Below are 20238 nucleotides of genomic sequence, written 5' to 3'. Positions count from 1 at the left end.
CCGCATGGATCAAACCACCACAGACCTCTCATGGTACCCATCAGTACGCACAACATCACCCAAGCTTCTCAGCTCACGCCGGGGACCCGTCCAACTCGGCACCCATACAAGCTAGGGCGCCTGCGCCCATACAGAGGGAGACCCCCCAAGCTGCAGCTCTAACCCTGACTCGCCCAGCTGGCAACGACCACTTTGGCGCCGGTTCCAACGTGATAAGGAACTTTCCTCCAAGGCCAATCCAAGACTTCACCCCGATCCCCATGACGTATGAAGAACTCTTACCATCCCTCGTCGCCAACCAGATGGTTGTGATATCTCCCGAAAAGATTTACCAGCCTCCTTTCCCAAAGTGGTATAACCCTGACGCAACCTGCGCATACCATGGGAAAACCCCGGACCACTCAACTGAACAGTGCTTGGCATTCAAACGCAAGGTCCAAAGTTTGATAGAAGCGGTTAATGCCATCGAGTCGGATAAGCTGCACAGTTTCAAGCCTTTGAGAGACGTGATGACTCCCAGAAGGTTTATCTACGAGGCCCTACAAAAGGGGGGCATAATTCCCCCCGATGGGCACGAGGAAGATTCCTGTTTGATGCATCCCGGCGCGCAACATAACATGGAAGCATGTTTAGCAGTAGAAGACCTGTTGCAACAGGTAATAGACCAAGGCCGTTTGGAAATCGACAATAAGGGGGTGAAGAGCCGCACATATGCATGCAGTCCACAGATGAGGAGGGTCTTAGAAAGCCTAAACCTTGGTGATATATTTCACCAGAGACACAGCTCCCCAAACGCCCCAGTACCCCTCAGTAGTTAGACCTGTTCCATTCCCCTACAAAAATAGCCACGCAGTTCTGTGGAGGTATGCGCCTCCAAGCGAAAGGGAGGAAGAAGCCACCGACATCAGCTCGTTGTCGGCCAAGGTAACCAATATCACAGGATCGAGCGGCGTAACCCACAGTGGTCGCGTGTTCGCACCCCCCGATCTTCTAGCACCACCCACAAGCGTTAAAGGGAAGGCGAAGGTAGCGGAAGAACAAAGTGACAAAGTGATCCCCGCTTCGGGCGAGGATATTCCAGTAAAAAGTCTTTCGGGGAAAAAGGATGGTTGTGGCAAGAAAGAAGTATCGCTAGAGGAGGCAAACGAATTCCTCCGCATTATTCAGCAAAGCGAGTTCAAGGTCATTGAGCAGCTCAACAAAACCCCGGCCAGAGTCTCTCTCTTGGAACTGCTCATGAGCTCTGAGCCTTATTGGGCTTTGCTAGTGAAGGTTTTGAACGAAGCTCATGTAGCCCAAGACATCTCCGTAGAAGGCTTTGGAGGACTCGTCAATAACATCACCGCCAACAACTATCTCGCCTTCGCTGAAGAAGAAATCCCCACCGAGGGGAGAGGACATAATAGGGCTTTGCATGTGTCAGTCAAATGCATGGACCACATTGTGGCCAAGGTACTCATCGATGACGGTTCCAGTTTAAAGGTAATACCCAAAAGCACATTGGAGAAATTGTCGTTTAACGCTTCCCATCTAAGGCCAAGTTCCATGGTGGTTCGTGCCTTCAACGGCAGGCGCCGAGAGGTGAGGGGAGAAATCAACCTCCCTGTGCAGATAGGCCCCCATACCTATCAGGTTACGTTCCAAGTAATGGATATTAACCCGGCTTACAGCTGTCTTTTGGGACGCCCGTGGATCCACTCGGTGGAAGTCGTTCGCTCTACACTCCACCAAAAACTGAAGTTCGTAGTAGAGGGGCATTTGGTCATTGTATCGGGGGAGGAGGACATCTTCGTAAGTTGCCTGTCCTCTATGCCATATGTGGAAGCCGCGGAGGAGTCATTGGAAACGGCCTTCCAATCCTTTGAGATAGTAAGAATTGCCTCCGTAGATTCCCTCTCTGGGCATCCTTGCCTGTCCGATACAACAATGATGGTGGCCCGGGTAATGTTGGGGTATGGCTATGAGCCCGAAATGGGTTTAGGCAAGAACAACGGCGGCAGAACCAGCCTGGTAAGCACCAGAGGAAACCGCGGGAAGTTTGGATTAGGCTATAAACCCATGCAAGCGGACATAAGGAAAAGTGTCGCGAAAAGGAAGAGCAGAGGCCAAAGTTCGCAGTTGGGTCAACAAGTCGAAGGGGTCCTGCCCTGCTACATCAGTAGGAGCTTTATAGGTGCGGGTCTAGGACACGAAGGCCAAGTCATCGCGATATGCGAGGATGACTCTCCGAGTAGGTCGGATTTGGTACTATCATGCCCTCCTGGTTTCCGACTAGGAAATTGGCGAGTGGAGGAGCGCCCGGGCATTTATGCGACAAGCATAATGTAACCCTTTGTGGCTTTTAAACTCTATGGTTGGGCCTAGGCTTTAGAGTTTCCTTTTGTTAAGGCATTATGTCTTTTGTTCTTGAATTCATAAATATAAAGATCTTTCTTCATCTGTTCCTGCGCCTCTACCCATTCTCATTCATTTGCATGTTTATTTGTTTACGCTTAAAACACCAGATCCGACGACGAGTCCCTCGAAGGTACTAATACCTGGGACCCGACCACCGATTTCAAGCAAGAAGCCGGTCAGATGGAGAGTGAAGAGGACGAGGATGTGGGACTTCCCCTGGAGTTGGAGAAGATAGTCGCTCAAGAGGACTGAGAGATGGGGCCTCACCAAGAAGAGACAAAACTAGTAGACTTAGGAACCGGCAGTGGAAAAAAGGAAGTAAAGATAGGCACGGGTATGACTGCACCCATCCGTGAAGAATTGATGGCCCTGCTAAAGAACTACCAAGACATCTTTGCCTGGTCATACCAAGATATGCCCAGTTTGAGTTCTGACATCGTACAATACAGATTATCTCTAAATCCTGAGTGTTCCCCGGTAAAACAAAAACTGAGGAGGATGAAGCCCGAGACATCCTTGAAAATAAAAGAAGAGGTAAAGAAACAATTTGATGCGGGTTTTTTGGTTGTTGCTCGGTACCCATAATGGGTTGCCAGCATTGTACCAATCCCTAAGAAGGATGGGAAGCTGCGAATGTGCGTAGATTATCGGGACCTAAATCGAGCCAGCCCCAAGGACAATTTTCCTCTGCCGCACATCGATATCCTCGTGGATAATATGACCAATTTCGCTTTGTTTTCCTTCATGGATGGGTTCTCCGGTTACAATCAGATAAAAATGGCGCCAGAGGATATGGAAAAGACTACCTTCGTCGCCCTGTGGGGGACATTCTGTTATAAGGTGATGTCCTTTGGACTCAAGAACGTTAGGGCAACTTATCAACGGGCTATGGTGGCTTTGTTCCACGATATGATGCACCGAGAAATCGAGGTCTATGTAGACGACATGATTGCCAAGTCTAAAACCGAGGAGGAACACCTTGCCAAGTCTAGAAGTCGCGCCATATGCTAGCGTTACTAGGAGTGTGGTGGTCAGGTTCATTAAGAGGGAAATCATCTGCCGATATGGTTTGCCGAGGAAGATTATCACGGACAATGGCACCAACTTGAATAACAAGATGATGGGGGAGATGTGCGAGGAGTTTAAGATCCAACATCACAATTCCATGCCCTATCGACCGAAGATGAACGAAGCCATGGAGGCAGCCAATAAGAATATCAAGAAGATTATCCAGAAGATGACCGTGTCATACAAAGATTGGCATAAAATGCTCCCATTTGCATTACACGGTTACCGAACCTCAGTGCACACGTTAATCGGGGCAACGCCATTCTCATTGGTATATGGAATGGAAGCTGTGCTACCATTTAAGGTGGAAGTCCCGTCATTAAGAATCTTGGCGGAATCCGGATTAAAGGAATCGGAATGGGCCCAAGCACATTTTGTTCAGCTTAATCTCATAGAAGGCAAGCGTTTGGCCGCCATGAGTCATGGGCGTTTATATCAGAAACGAGTGAAGAACGCTTTTGACAAGAAGGTACGCACGCGCCAGTTTAGCGAAGGGGACTTGGTGCTAAAGAAAGTCTCCCAAGCTCTGAAAGACCACAGAGGGAAGTGGGCCCCGAACTACGAAGGGCCTTTCGTTGTAAAAAGGGCTTTCTCCGAAGGGGCCCTGGTGCTCACCAATATGGATGGCGAGGAGCTACCTTCACCCGTGAACTCCGATGTTGTCAAGCGATACAATGCTTAAGGACCTGGGGCATTTGAGGAAGTCGCTGCATGTTCTTTATTTTTGTGTGTTCTTCTTGGTTTCCCCCAGGGATTCCTGTCATCTATAAATTTTCTCATCGCAGTCTTCTAAAAGAAAAGAACGTGGGATTGAGGTTTTGGTCCTCACTTTGTGCGTTAAAATATGTACCGTATTTGATAACCTGAGCCTTTTCGCTCAGTCCATGGGATGCCCTAAGCGCTTAACTGAAACTGAACCCGACCAGCTTTCACTAAAAGATTATTGCATTTTGAAAATGCTCATGCATCCGCATACACATGCATATTTGTTATCTTATGACAGGAGCAGAATCGTCTTAGACGATGGTCAAATACCAGGCCAAATCCAAAGACAGAGACAGGTCGAGGTAAACAGTAACGTGGCCACAGTTTGCTGCGCAATGTCATTTCCTGCTTTCAGGTACTTAGGGACGGACGTGAGTAGAGGCTAGGCCCATGATCGATGGATCGTCGTCCCATGCCCAGCTCCAGACAAGCGGGAGGCGCAGCTGGGAAGCAACCTAGTATCCTTTAAATTCCCAGTTATTATTACTGTTTTGTCTTTAAGGTAATGGTCGGATGCCTAATCTACCCTAAGGGAGTTCGAGTAAGCGAACGCCGACCCATAGAGAGCGCATACCTGTGTCTTAAAAAAAATAATACAGGGTTAGCTCGCCTGGGCGAGCTGAGCTTGCCTGGGCGAGCACCCCTGCACCTGGAAACATAAAAATGAGGGGAGGGGGAGTTTCTCTCCACCCAAAACTCCCCTCCCTCATTCAAAAAACACAGCACCCACGGGTTTTACAGATTTTCTCCCCTAGGCCACCATTTTTGCACTTTTGCTTCCATTTTTAGTGTCTTTGGTCACTCCATACAAGTAAGTGCACTACCCTTTGCTTTCTAGCTTTCCATTGATGCCTTTTATACTTTGAATGGTACATAATTTGACCAATTCCGTGAGACAATTTGGGGAAAGTTTATGCTTTGTTTTTTTGAATTGAGGGGTTGTAGGGGATGGCCTTAGGCCTAGGTTGTATTCTGAAATGATGGGGCAAGCCACATTGCCCCCATTCCCTTGTTGTTGGTACCCAAAAGTGCGCCCACGAAGTGCTCGGTGAAATGCCTCAATGGTATTTTTGCCTAAGTTTGTAGATATGGCCTTTAGATTGGATTTGTGTATGTATGATTACCATTTTTGGATGCGGACAGCTTGCAAAAATTAGGATAAAAGCCAAAACATGACATAGGCCTAGGGGGCCCAAGCCTTTGATTTTTGAAATGCAAGAAGGTATGAAAGTGAGAGTATGTTGGTGAGGTGTCCCCTTAAGGCCAACACTTGGTTTGGGTTGCACCATGATTTCTTTGTATCTAGATGGTGTGAAAATGTTGTTCACCATGTACATGTGTATGTTGAATAGGTAGCTAAATGTTTTGCAAATGTGCACATATGTTGAAAATGGAACGAAAATGCTTCTCAAAATGGGAACATATGACATGAAATTGCCTTTCAAGAATGTGAACGAGTAGTACAAAAATTGCTTTTCCAATGAAGATGCAACATGAAATTGTTTTCAAATGAATGTAAATATGTGCGAATATATATGTAACATGAAGTTGCCTCTCAAATGTATGAACATGTATGTAAATAAAATGTGAACATATAACAAAAAAATGAAGTAGGTAGGTAGCAAAATGCCTTGGAAAATATGTATGGATAGTTTGACCCATGGCGTAAGGAATTTATTTGCCAAAAAAAGTAGGTGCATCTTGTAGAGTGTCGTTCATCGAGAGAAAAATAGGTATAAGTGTATGAATGTCCTAGGAGAACCCGCACATTAGCATGTAAGCATTCCTTTCGAAATTCATATGGATGTTCATGCTTCGTTGGAAAAAGGGTACGCTGTTTGGCTTGATCTCGCTTTCATTTTGACTAAGTTTTTTTTTCTTGAACTAACTTTCTAAACGTTTTTGCAGGAAATGGCTCCGAAGAAGCTCTCCATGAAGAGGTCTAGAAGAGATGTTGCAGCAGAAGGGCCCAGTGCCACCCCCGAGTTTGATAGTCATCGTTTCCGGAGCGCCGAGCACCACCAGCGCTTCGAGGCCATCAAAGGATGGTCGTTCCACAGAGAGAGGCATGTCCAGCTCAGGGAGGATGAGTATACAGACTTTCACGAGGAGATAGCTCGCAGAAGATGGATGTCGCTGGTGACTCCCATGGCTAAGTTTCACCCTGAGATAGTCCTAGAGTTCTATGCTAGTGCTTGGCCCACAGAGGAAGGAGTGCGAGACATGCGTTCGTGGGTGAGGGGTCAGTGGATTCCCTTTGACGCAGATGCCTTCAGCCAGTTCCTGGGAGACCCGCTAGTTTTGGAGGAAGGTCAGCAGTGTGAGTTCAGCCAGAGGAGGAACAGAGCCGATGGGTTCGATGAGGAGGCCATTGCCCAGCTATTGTGCACACTAGGGCAGGATTTCGCCCGGACCGCCGCAGGGAGGCGGCTGCGGATCATCCGCACCAACATGACCACTTTGACCCAGACATGAATGGCACTGCTGCTCAACAATGTCTTACCTAGCGATCACAACTCCGATCTCCCTCTACCTAAGTGCCAGTTGGTGTATGCCATCCTGACACGGATGAGCGTCCACTTGGCCCAGGTGATTGCTGACGCCATTTATTTGTTTGCAGGTATGGCGCCTACCAGGCACCCTCTAGACCCAGATAAGTCCAACAAGGCCCTGGGGTTTCCAATGCTGATCACGGGCCTCTGCCAGTCATTCGAAGTTCCCGTCACCCCCAGTAAAGTAATCCGACCGCCGATCACCCGGGCCTTCATCGAGAAGTACTGCACACCTAGGAAGGCGCAGGGTGATGCCCTACTCCGAAGCAGTTTGGGGTTGAGGTCGCATGGCCCGGAGACTAGCCCGAGGCCCAAGCAGGGGAGGAGCCTGCAAGATCCACCGGTGAGGCAGATGAATCCGATATGGATGAAGAGATGACTGACCTGCTCGGTTTCTTGGGTGGGAGTGGAGCCACGTGACCAAGGTCACCGTACTTTTGTTACTGACATTACTATTTTCTGTTATTGTCTATATTGTTACTAACATTACTGTTTTCAGTTACTGTTTTTGTTTTTGCTAAAATTTTGCGTTATGGCTCTCAGTTATTTTGCCACCATTTTTTGCGACTAAACATTTCGTGCGTTTTTCATTTACCTTGTGGTTAGACGTAAGTAGGTAGTGCACGCCCTCGTCCGCACGGCCTTTTCAGAAAGAAAAAAGGGGGGAGAGAGAGAAAGGAAAAAAAGAAGAAAATAATAATAATAATAATAAATTGTCTAGCTAAAAAAACCAACATGCTTTTGAAAAGAGATAACTTCCAGCTTTTCTTTGAAAAATTCAATGATCATAACCAGTTTTTGAAAAGAAAAAAATGTGTATACACCTGAAGGGTGAATGCTGAGAAATTTTCCCGAACGCCTAAAATAGACTCAGATGAATGCATGAATTGATAAAAGAACATATTTTGGAAACACTGGGTTGACTTAAATAGAGAAAATGAATCTTGAGCCCTAACATCACATGACCGTAAAAACTCGATGCTTGAGTGTCCACATAGGTGCATGCATGACCAGTTTTGCATAAAATCTCCTAATCATCATTGTTGCATGTGTACCATGGAAATAATGTGGGACATCCCCTTTACCCCCAAACTGCTGGCCAAAAACCTGACATATATCATGTCCAGCCTTTCCACAAGCCTTGAGCCAAAATCCCAACTTGTCATAAATCTTGACCCAGGTTGAGAATGTCAATCCTTGCAAAAGAAGAAAATTCCCAATCAAAGAGTGGGAAAAAGCAAAAACAAGGAAATTCCCAATCAAAGAGTGGGAGAAAGCAAAAAAGAAAGAAAATTCCCGATCAAACATCGAAAGAAAACAAGAGAAATACGAAGAAAGGTCTTTGGGCCAAACAATATCTGAACAATACTGAATTGTCACCTAGTAAACAAGAAAAGAAAGGAAACCACGACCTAAAGTGGTCCTCTCCCTTTGATTGCCAACCAAAATCTCGTGCGTCGGTGACTTGTTTGCCTCACACTAAAAAAAAAAACAGAAAAGGAAAAGGCCAAGAACACTCAAAGCCAAAATTCCCACAAAGAAAAAAATCCCAAGAAAAAGTCCTATTGATCCATGATCACGTATGTAATCTTTGATTTGATAGGAAATGATTTGCAAAATCAAGTCATGACATGTCTATGGTTTGGAATTAGGATGAAACACTTACCCGTGTGAGGTTGATACACTTTGAGTGATTTTCTTCTATTTTTTGGTTGGACCCAGCGTTTCCTCTAAATGCTTGTTTGGAAACGAAATGCTGACATCCAAAATCTTGTTTATGGTTATGAGAATATTTCATCAGCATACTCTTCTTCCCCAATAGACAAATTGTTTTTCATCCAAAAAAATGTATATATGTTGCACTGATCAGTTGGAAGCTTTGTTTCTTTACTAAAGCATGCTCGCATTTTAGTGAAAAACACTGAGACCTTTTAGTCTCACAGTTATCAAGAGCTACGTAGGTCTGACTTCCTCATCACAAATCGAGGATACGTAGGAGCAAGAGCCTCACTCTTGTCGGCCGCCCCACAATTTCTGTCACACTGACCTTGAAGTCAGGTGATGTGCGGAGATACACAAGTAATTTCTCCGCACAGTCAATTTCTGTCACACTGACCCTGAAGTTAGGTGACGTGCGGAGATACACAAGTAATTTCTCCGCACAGTCAATTTCTGTCACACTAACCCTGAAGTCAGGTGACGTGTAGAGATACACAAGTAATTTCTCCGCACAACCAATTTCTGCTACACTGACCCTGAAGTCAGGTGACGTGCGGAGATACACAAGTAATTTCTCTGCACAGTTAATTTCTGTCACACTGACCCTGAAGTCAGGTGACATGCGGAGATACACAAGTAATTTCTCCGCATAGTCAATTTCTGTCACACTGACCCTGAAGTCAGGTGACGTGCGGAGATACATAAGTAATTTCTCCGCACAGTCAATTTCTGTCACACTGACCCTGAAGTCAGGTGACGTGCGGAGATACACAAGCAATTTCTCCGCACAGTCAATTTATGTCACACTGACCCTGAAGTCAAGTGATGTGCGGAGATACACAAGTAATTTCTCCGCACAGTCAATGTCTGTCATACTGACCCGTGAAGTCAGGTGACGTGCGAGCATACACAAGTAATTTCTCCGCACAAACATTCTTTTGCTATCTGTAAGACTCAATGCATGATAGCACGAGGACACTAACATCGTCTCCTGCGCCTTTTGTCATTTAGGGACGATCGAGTGCAATGGCGGAGGTTCCGCTGGTAGGGATATTGACCGGCCGAATGACATTCCATTCGAACGAAATTAGTGTCTTACCTTTACTTCGCTTTTATCTCCAATAAAAGATAAGTAAAGAGGGGCAACTGTCATACCCTAATTTCTTCCAGGGACCATTGTTTGATAGCATACGACCTTCGCTTGACCGCTTCGAGGTACTTAACACTCATCGTTAGGCAATCCGTGGAGTTCCACGACATGCTGGAAGTCGAAGGGAAGCATTGTTGCGTAATCCGTAAAGTTCTGCAACATTCCAGAAGTCAAAGAAGGGATTTTTGCGTAGTCCGTAAAGTTTCGTAACATTACGGAAAGAAAACAAGTATTGTTACGTAGTTTGCAAAGTTCCGTAACGTTACGGAAAAAGCTTCAACAAAAAAAAGCAAAGGGGGTGTATTTAGTAAACAAGGGTGTGCAAATAGCAATCAGGCCCACTTGGACCTTCCAAGATGTTCCAACAAAAGGCGGTGCCTTCTGGTGAAAGCAACCCAGCTCGCCTGGGCGAGCTGGGCGGCAACCACCTCCCTCTTTTCCCCTATAAATAGGGGAAGGAGGGCAGAACAAATTCGTTCAACCCTCCTGGTATATGAGATTCACTTAAAATTAGTGAGAAAAATTGTTTCCGTGAAGAAAATCTATGTTGAGGCGCTTCCGTAATGCTTCCAAGACGTTTTCGTGAAGATTTTCCACCGTTCTTCATCGTTCTTCGTTCGTTCTTCGTCGTTCTTCGGTCTTCAATCGGTAAGTTCCCGAAATCGAACCTTTCAATTCATTCTATGTGCCCTTAGTGGTCCCCACTTGTTTCGCGTACTTTTATTTTTATTTCATTTACTTTCCGTACCCCCTTTTGACGTGCTTTAATCATTTATTTAAGTCATTTTCTCACCTAATCAAAAATAAAATAAATTCTCACCGATCATTTGAGTTGTAATATCTTTTAATCTCTATTAGAATAAAATCCGATCGATCTTTCATGTCGTAACCACGTTTAAAACCAAAAAGAGGCAAAATAATAATATAATAATAAAAAAATATCTTTAAATAAAATAATCAAAAAAGGTTAATCGAACATTTTCCTTTGGGATTTTCTTTCTTAATCGAATTGACTAATAACCAAAGTGAAACTAAGGCTAAAATCAACTCACAAATCAAGCTTTTTGTCATCACCAAAAAACCATTTTGAGGTCCAACGCCTTGAAATGGTCTTCTTTGCTTTTATCAAATATGGATATAACTTTGTCACCTCTTTCAAAAAACCAAGAGATCATTAAGGGTCCAATGCCCTAATGTTTTCTCTCCTTTCAAAAAGTCAAAAGATCGTTTAATGGTCCAACACCTTAAATTGCCCTTTTGTTCAAATCAAAATATATCTTGCAAAAAAGATAAAAACAACTTAACCAACGTTTAGTTCTCGAAGAACTACGTAGGTCTGATTTCCTTACCACAATCGAGGAATACGTAGGAGCAAGGGAAACACCCTTGTCGACCACAAAAATACAAAAAGCATAAAAATACATAAAAAACGTAAAAAAAGGAAAATAAAAATTGAAGTCATATTTACACACTTGATTAAAAGTTGTTGTCCCTTGTGACGGACGCATGGGGTGCTAATACCTTCCCCGTGCGTAAATACAACTCCCGAACCTTTCACACTTAAAGTTCGTAGACCACGTCTTTTCTGATTTTTTCCGACATTTTCCTCGAATAAACGTTGGTGGCGACTCCGCACATTTTCCTTTCTTGGAAGACGCACCCATGAGCCTCGCTTCGCCCTCCCGCCGAAGGGTAGGTTGCGACACCATAGTAAAGATTTGTAGGATAAAAAACTTCCCACAAATTGAAATGGCGAGTATTATGATTTTGTTACTTGGATATCAACTCATGTACAGAACCTAGTTACATACTTTGAGGAATTAAACTTAACCACAAAGTGATCATGAAAATTATCAATTCCATGGGGTTTTAGGGGACAAAACTGAACATTAAAATAGAATGTCTGTCTAGAGAATTAAGGTAATTCTAACATGTAATTATAAGTAATCTTTGTATGCATCATTTGAGCACAAAGTAGGTTACACTTATTTTATTATGAATTGTTTTGGTACATGAATATTTAAGTCAAGGCATATTATAAATCTTAAGGAATAGGATATATCATCTGCCCAAAGAAAACCAACCAACAAAAACGTCTCAGTTGAATTAAATTCCACTACCTAGTTAATCTCTTCTTAAAATAATTAAATAAAAGATATGAAACTAGCTTTAATTTTTGTTTTTGTCTTTGCTTGGCCAAAAAGAACAGTGGTAGTTAGTTTGTGGGAAGCAGCTTTTCCATTTATATGTGATGCATGATTTCTAGATGGAAAAACAGGTCAACCTAGGCCAATGGTGGGATGGTGGGTCAACTGCCCTTTTTTAAAACTTAGTTGAAGGTCAACCCATCAACTTTTTAATAGTGGGTTAGTCTGTGTAGCATGGCTATAATTATTTATTGCTTTAGTGATAGCTTCTTTGTTCATAGTTGAAGGTCAACCCTTTTTTAATTATTTATTGCACCCATTTCTCTATTCATTTTGTTGGTTGTCCAACTTTTGTCCTTTAGTCTGGAGTGATTGAAAGGTAGGAGAGGATAAAATTAGCTATCATCACCATCACTATTGTTGTTGTTGTTACTTTGGTGTGAATCCGAACCAAGTTGAGCGACTAGGAATGCTACATCCTTATTTTCTAGAGCACCAACAGCTACTGCATTAGACAAACACACATAGACAAACACACACACATAGACAAACAGACACACACACACACACACACATAACCACTGGAACCAATTCACAAATACACAGACACACACACATAGAAAAACACACATACACACACACACACATAAAGAGACCCACACACAGAGTCACACACACACATACACACACATACATAAAGAGACACACACAATTTAAAACCATGTTTGCAATCTTATGCTTCCACTCAATTTGCAAATTTATGTCCTCCCCTAAATTGAAATTGCGTAGCTGGGATTAAGATACAATGAAGCAACATGAAGATTGTTATGTAATTGCAAATCCCAGTGAGTATCAATTATCTTCCACACTTTGTTATATCGTGACTGTTGATTCTTCCAATTTGTAGCTATTTCATCTTTACCTCTATACACAGCTTCATAAATATATAGCATTGATGCAATCCTACCCCGCAAGGGCATTGGATAGAAAACTCCAAGTAGATTGGGCCAGAGATGCAAGAGAAGCCCTAGGGTTCTTATGAGCCTTAGGGTAGATTTCGGGCCCATGGGCTAAGTATGAGCCCACTTATCTTTGTAAATATTAGATTAAGGTTTCATTATTTTTGGGCCTTGTATTTAGGGCTCCATAATGTAGGTAGAGTATCCTAGAAATATAGGATTTTTCAGCCCTTGTATTTTAGGGCACCTAGACTAGTTTTTGTATTAGGGGTAGTTTTGTAATTTCATATGCACTAAGTGGATATTTGATGTGTGTGGTTGGAAATAAATTTAATTGGATTGGTATGATGCAAGCTCCATTGGAGCTTGAAGGCCTAGGATCTTCTTCATCAATGGATTCCTTTGCTTCTTGGAAGATAAATGGCAGCGGAATGGAGAAGGAAGAGAGAGAGGAGACGCCACTTAAAGGAGAAGATGAGTCTAGAAGAAGCTCACCACCATAGGAGGCCATGGATAAGAGCTTGGAGGAAGAAGGAGATGAATGAAGGGAGAGGGAGAGAAGAGCACGAAATTTTGTGCTCTAAATGAGCTTTGAAATCTGAAGTTTAATATTCAAATTATCAAAGTTGAAAAAAATGCACACACATGAACTTTATTTATAGCCAAAGTGTCACACAAAATTGGAGGGAAATTCAAATTTCACTTGAATTTGAAATTGAATTTGTGGAGCCAAACTTTGGAGCCAAAATTTCACTAATTATGATTAGTGAATTTTAGTAATGGTTCAGCCCACTAATCCAAGATCAATTCCAAGATTCTCCACTAAGTGTGCTTAGGTGTCATGAGGCATGAAAAGCATGAAAGACATGCACAAAGTGTGACTATATGATGTGGCAATGGGGTGTAGTAAGCAAATGCTCATCTCCCCCTCTAAAATTTAATTGGATTGGGCTTCTACCAATTCAATTAAATTTATTTCCAACCACACACATCAAATATCCACTTAGTGCATGTGAAATTACAAAACTACCCCTAATACAAAAACTAGTCTAGGTGCCCTAAAATACAAGGGCTGAAAAATCCTATATTTCTAGGGTACCCTACCTACATTATGGAGCCCTAAATACAAGGCCCAAAAATAATGAAACCTTAATCTAATATTTACAAAGATAAGTGGGCTCATACTTAGCCCATGGGCCCGAAATCTACCCAAAGGCTCATAAGAACCCTAGGGCCTTCTCTTGCATCTCTGGCCCAATCTACTTGGAGTTTTCTATCCAATGCCCTTGCGGGGTAGGATTGCATTATTCCCTCCCCCTTGAAAAGGATTTGACCTCAAATCCCGAGGTTCTTGAAACTCTGGGCTTTTTTCCTCAACACATGTAAAAAGAACAAAAACATATGTATTAGTGGTGTTTAGTATGTTGAAGTAAGGTAAGGTCTGAAAACTCATTTCCTGGGCATCTTCCCATGAAGGAACATGGTTCCTCACCAACTCAATGAGTGGTGCTACAAGTATAGAAAAATATGGGGCAAACCTTTTGTAAAAGTTTGTTAAGTCTTGGAAGCCCCAAATTTTTCTTACACTTGGTGGAGCGGGCCATTCAGGAATGACCTTTATTCTCTTAGGGTTCATGGGAACCCCCTGATCACAATTTAAAAAATTAAGAAAAGTAAAGCAATAGAACATACCTTTTTCTGTATTTTCATGTTGATTATTCCTACCAAAAAGTATGACAAACCTAAGGTGTCCCATATGAGTGCCTAAGTTTGTATTGAAACTAAAAATAAGAACACACCTACCTAATGAGTCCCTATGTACACAAATCATGAAGATGTTGGGTGCACGAGTGATTTTACAAAAGAGTGTTGCACCACCCAAAGCATTCATCACACCACCTATTTTAGGGATTTGGTGCCTAATAATACTTATTTTGGGCACCAACAAAGCACAAGGATTTAATCTCTTGCGAACCAAACCCTCATCCAACAACTCTTTTACTTGAGGAATAAACTCAAGCCTAAGAGATGTGGCAATGCTAACAAGTGTCTTTTTACAAAGGAGAAAATGTGGAGGTTGTCTAAGAAGGGAAATTTCTTTAATATTTGTCTTTATTTCAAAATGTCTTTCCTTCTTAGCTAACCTCTTGGAGGAGACACTTACCTCCTTACACTCCTCCTTAACCATTAAAGGTTGTACTTCTTCTTGGGGGTAGATCTCTTCACTAGATTCTTCCCCTTTTGCTTCTTCACTTTTACTAGAGAGCCAAATAAACAAAACAAGCATGGATTCAGACGTGAATTGCTTCACGAATTTCACAAAAATGAGCCATTAAAGGACCAAAACACATCAATGGAGAGCCAAATAAACAAAGGAAATTGCACTTACTTGTGGGGAATGAATTAAAGCGTGAAAAGAGAAGCAAAAAAAACTCAACGATGGAAGCTTGGGGGCTGTTGTTCTTGTAATTCCCATGAGCTTGGGGGTTTTTGAAGTGAGGGGGAAGAGTTTTGGGTGAGGAAAACGTTCCCCCTCCACTCCTTTATATTTTCGTATAGGGGTTGCTCGCCCAGGCGAGCTCAGCACGCCCAGGCGAGCTCAGCTCACCCAGGCGAGCTAACCTGTACCCCCCCTTTTTTTTTGGGAAACATTAAACTTGCCTCCCCCTCCCCCCCCCCCCCCCCTTACGGGTTAGCGTCTGCCTACTCGAACCTACTTAAGTTAGAATCAGGCGTCGATTACTTATTTAAAACAAACAATAGTAGTAAATACTGTGAATTCAAAGGATACTGGGCTGCCTTGCAGCGACGTCCTCCGCTTGCCCAGCGCCGGGAAAGGGACGACGATCGGTCAGTCATGACCCTATCCTCCATTTGCATCCGTCCCTAAGTACCTGCAAGTAGGGAGCAAACAATATGTGGCCAAGCGTGACCGGGTCATCGTCTTACCTTGGTTGATTTCTATCGTCAACTTATCTCAACTTCTGATCGTGGCCTAAGACGATTCTATCCCTGTTACCACAAGATATGCATGTGTACGTGCATGCATGAATGTTTTTTAATGCAATGATTTTCTTAGTGAAGGTTGGTTAGGTTTAGTTTTAATTTAAGCGTTTAGGGAACCCCATGAACCAAGCGAAGAGGGCTCAGGTGATTATAAACTAACACAAGGTTTAAAACCAAAGGGAGGACTGAAGCCTAACCCATCTCCTCTTCTTTTCAATAAATGAGACAAATACAGTGAAAGGGAATCCCTGGAGGAAACCAAGAAGAACAAAAACTCAGAAGTAAAAGAACATGCAACGGTCTTCTCAATTGCCCCAGACTTCAAGCGTAGTATTGCTTAATGACATCGGAGTTCACGGGCGAGGGTAGCTCCTCGCCATCCATGTTGGTGAGTATCAGAGCACCCCTAGAAAAAACTCTTTTCACCACGAAAGGTCCTTCATAATTCGGGGCCCACTTGCCTCGATTGTCCTTAACAGTGTGGGACATCTTCTTCAGCACAAGGTCCCCCTCGTTGAACTTGCGCGGGCGTACCTTCTTGTCAAACGCGTTCTTTATCCTTCTTTGATACAGACGCCCATTGCTCATGGCCGTTAAATGCTTACCTTCAATAAGGTTGAGTTGGTCGTAGCGTGCTTGAGCCCATTCTGACTCTTCTAGGCCTGACTCTGCTATTATCCTCTGAGAAGGAATCTCTACCTCAAATGGGAGTACTGCTTCCATCCCATAAACCAAGGAATACAGCGTTGCCCCAGTAGAAGTTCGTACTGAGGTTCTATATCCGTGCAGGGCGAAAGGCAACATCTCATGCCAATCTTTGTATGACACTGTCATCTTCTGGACAATCTTCTTAATATTTTTATTTGCAGCCTCTACAGCCCCATTCATCTTTGGCCGATAAGGGGTGGAGTTATGATGCTGGATCTTGAAATCCTCACACATTTCCTGCATCATCTTGTTGTTCAGATTGGTGCCATTGTCAGTGATGATCTTCCTAGGGAGTCCGTATCGACAAATCAGCTCCCTCTTGATGAATCTGACTACCACACTTCTCGTGACATTAGTATAAGAAGCTGCTTCGACCCATTTGGTGAAGTAGTCTATCGCCACAAGAATGAAGCGGTGACCATTCGAAGCCTTAGGTTCGATGGCCCCAATGACATCTATCCCCCACATGGAAAAAGGCCAAGGGGCGGACATAACATTCAGAGGATGTGGCGGAACATTGACATTGTCCGCGTATGCCTGACATTTATGACACTTCGTTACATGGGCGCAGCAATCACTCTCCATGGTGAGCCAGTAATAACCGGCCATAAGGATCTTCCTGGCCATAGCATGCCCATTGGCATGTGTCCCAAATGAACCCTCGTGGATCTCCTCAATCATGAAGTTCGCCTATTTGGCATCTACGCATCATAGGAGGGTCATGTCGTGGTTTCGTTTGTACAAGATGGTACCACTTACAAAGAAACCAGTAGCCAATCTCCTCAACGTCCTTTTGTCATTGTTAGAAATCCCTGGTGGGTATTCTTTGTTCTTGACATATTGTTTGATGTCGAAGTACCACGGTTTCCCATCCCGCTCTTCCTCTATTGCGTAAGAATACGCTGGCCTGCCCTGAGATCTGAATTCGATGTACGGCAGATCCCCGTGTGGGGCAAGTTGAAACATGGATGCCAGGGTGGCTAATGCATCGGCCATTTGATTCTCTTCCCGAGGTATGTGGTGGAAAGAAATGTCGTCAAAGAACTTGGCTAACCTCAAGATGTGAGTTTGATAGGGTATCAACTTCGGATCCCTAGTTTCCCATTCTCCTTTCAACTGGCGTATCACCAAAGCTGAGTCTCCATACACTTTGAGTAGTTTTACATCAAAATCAATGGCCTCCTGAACCCCGAGGGTGCATGCTTCGTACTCGGCCATATTGTTGGTACAATCAAAACCTAGCCTAGCCATGAAAGGAATACACTGATCATCCGGGGATACAAGGACTGCCCCTACTCCATGGCCCAAAGCATTAGATGCCCCATCGAAGCAAACAATCCATTTGTCTATGTCCTCGTGCGTCCGCTTCTCTTCGAACAGGGCCATGATATCTTCATCTGGGAACTCAGGGTGCATCGGCCGATAATCCTGGAGGGGTTGCTGGGCCAAATAATCTACCAAGGCGCTTCCCTTTACCGCCTTTTGGGTGACGTACACGATATCGAATTCAGATAGTAGTACCTGCTGATGGAACCTTGCTTGTGGGGCTTCTATGGAGGCTGGATCTTTGAGCTTCAAATGAGGTCCTTTAATGGTGATTTTCCACCATGGAGATGCAGCGGAAGACAAAGGAGAAGAGGTGAGAGGAGGCGCCATCCACTAAGGAATAAGCCATGGAAGAATGAGCTTCACCACCAAGATGAGCCTTGGATAAGAAGCTTGGAGAGGATGCTTCAATGGAGGAAATGAAAGAGGGAGAGAAAGAGAGAGGGGGGAGCACGAAATTGAAGGAAGAAAAAAAGGGAGAGAAGTTGAACTTTGAGTTGTGTCTCACAAGACTCTCATTCATCAAAGTTACAACAAGTGTTACACATGCTTCTATTTATAGACTAGGTAGCTTCCTTGAGATGCTTTCTTGAGAAAACTTCCTTGAGAAGCTTCTTTGAGAAAACTTCCTTGAGAAGCTAGAGCTTAGCTACACACACCCCTCTCATAACTAAGCTCACCTCCTTAAGAAGCTTCCTTAAGAAGATTCCTAAAGAAGCTAGAGCTTAGCTACACACATATCTCTAATAGCTAAGCTCACCTCCTTGAGATGAGAAGCTAGAGCTTAGCTACACACCCCCTATAATAGCTAAGCTCACCCCAATAACAAAATACATGAAAATACAAAAAATTCCCTACTACAAAGACTCCTCGAAATACAAGGCAAAAACCCTATAATACTAGAATGGTCAAAATACAAGGCCCAAACGAAGGAAAAACCTATTCTAATATTTACAAAGATAAGCGGGCTCATACTTTGCCCATGGGCTTGAAATCTACCCTAAGGATCATGAGAACCCTAGGGCTTTCCCTTGGATCTCTGGCCCAATCTGCTTGGAGTCTTCTATCCAATGCCCTTGCGGGGTAGGATTGCATCACCTGCCACCTAGCGATTCGTCCCGTGAGGGCCGGTTTCTCAAAGATGTATTTCACAGGATCCATTTTGGAAATAAGCCACGTGGTATGGCTGAGCATGTACTGCCTAAGCTGATGTGATGCCCATACCAGAGCACAACACGTCCTTTCTAGCATTAAGTAATTCATCTCACATGCGGTAAACTTCTTGCTTAGATAGTAAATGGCTTGTTCCTTTTTCCCAGAATCATCGTGCTGACCCAACACGCACCCCATAGACTCGTCCAACATGGTCATGTACAGGAAAAGAGGTCTTCCAGTTACAGGTGGCATGAGCACCGGGGGGTTTGCGAGACTTTTTTTTATCTTCTTGAAGGCTTCTTGGCAGTCGCTGTTCCACAGGACCGCCTGGTTTTTACGTAATAGCTTGAAAATGGGCTCACATGTAGGGGTGAGTTGCGAGATAAATCTCGCGATATAATTCAACCTGCCCAAGAAACCTCGAACCTGCTTCTCCATGTGTGGTTCCGGCATTTCAAGGATGGCCTTCACTTTCTCGGGATCTATCTCTATCCCTTTCTGACTTACGATAAATCCCAGCAACTTCCCCGACTTTACCCTAAAGGTGCACTTGGTTGGGTTTAGCTTCAGTTGGTATTTTCGCAACCTTCCGAATAGCTTACGTAGATTGACGAGGTGTTCGTCCTCAGTTCGAGATTTGGCAATCATGTCATCTACGTAGACCTCTATTTCCTTATGCATCATGTCATGGAACAACGCCACCATGGCACGCTGATAGGTTGCCCCAGCATTTTTGAGCCCGAAGGCCATCACTTTATAGCAAAACGTCCCTCATAGGGTGACGAAAGTGGTCTTCTCTACATCTTCGAGTGCCATCTTTATTTGATTATACCCCGAGAAACCATCCATAAACGAGAAAAGGGCGAACTTAGTTGTATTATCTACCAATATATCAATGTGGGGCAGAGGAAAATTGTCTTTAGGACCGGCCCAGTTTAAGTCCCGATAGTCTACACACATTCGCACCTTGCCATCCTTTTTCGGGACCGGGACAATGTTGGCCACCCACTCCGGGTATCGCGCCACAACTAAGAAACCTACATCGAACTGCTTTCTTACTTCTTCTTTGATCTTCAAAGACATCTCAGGTCTCATCCTTCGTAGCTTTTGTTTAACTGGGGAAGACCCAGGATTCAAAGGTAACTTATGCTGCACAATGTTGGAGTCCAGACCGGGCATGTCTTGGTATGACCATACAAAGACGTCTTGATATTCTTCAAGAAGGGTTATCAAGCCTTGGCGGATAGGTGCGGTCATACTAGTTCCCACTTTTACTTTTTTCTTTT

This window comes from Glycine max, chromosome 9 (genome assembly GCF_000004515.6).
Source record: "Glycine max cultivar Williams 82 chromosome 9, Glycine_max_v4.0, whole genome shotgun sequence".
NCBI classification, from domain to species: domain Eukaryota; kingdom Viridiplantae; phylum Streptophyta; class Magnoliopsida; order Fabales; family Fabaceae; genus Glycine; species Glycine max.
This window is presented reverse-complemented; position numbering follows the sequence as displayed.